We start from the raw sequence: 641 nt of genomic DNA, 5'->3' as shown, positions 1-641 counted from the left end.
TTTAACCCAACCGCTGGGTCAAAACAGCCCAATTGCTGGGTTTGTCCCTATTTCCCCAAGCACTGGGTTCTATTTAATCCAGCATTTTTAGAGTGTAGAGTGAAATATTTCAAGCCTTTATTTCTTGAAATTTTGATGATTATGGCTTACAGATAATGAAAACCCAAAATTCAGTGTCTCTGATTGAAAATTAGAATATTGTGAAAAAGTTCAATATTGGAAAGTCATGGTGTCACACCCTAATCAGCTAATTACCTCAAAACACCTGCAAAAGTTTCCGGAGCCTTTAAATGGTCTCGACATTTTAGAGAACTTCATGCTTCCTTCTGCTGACAAGTTTTATGGAGATGCTGATTTCATTTTCCAGCAGGACTTGCTGGAAAATGAAGCTTGGCACCTGTCCACACTGCCAAATGTACCAAAAGGTGGTTCAATGATCATGGTGTTACTGTGCTTGATTGGCCAGCAAACTCGCCTGACCTGAACCCCATAGAGAATCCATGGGGTATTGTCAAGAGGAAGATGAGAGACACCAGACCCAACAATGCAGATGACCTGAAGGCCGCTATCAAAGCAACCTGGGCTTCCATTACACCTGAGCAGTGCCACAGGCTGATTGCCTCCATGCCACGCCGCATTGA

General features: G+C 43.1%; 1 protein-coding gene across 1 annotated transcript in view; it reads right to left on the bottom strand.

Annotated features, from left to right (window-relative positions):
• The window catches only part of hadhaa (hydroxyacyl-CoA dehydrogenase trifunctional multienzyme complex subunit alpha a), a 24927-nt gene that overhangs the window by 2790 nt on the left and 21496 nt on the right, over positions 1-641 (bottom strand). The window lies entirely within an intron of this gene.

Source organism: Sinocyclocheilus grahami, unplaced genomic scaffold, assembly GCF_001515645.1.
Source record: "Sinocyclocheilus grahami isolate Dianchi unplaced genomic scaffold, SAMN03320097.WGS_v1.1 scaffold168.1, whole genome shotgun sequence".
In the NCBI taxonomy this organism is placed as follows: domain Eukaryota; kingdom Metazoa; phylum Chordata; class Actinopteri; order Cypriniformes; family Cyprinidae; genus Sinocyclocheilus; species Sinocyclocheilus grahami.
Note: the sequence above shows the minus strand (reverse complement) of the source record. Positions and strands in the feature narration are given on the sequence as shown.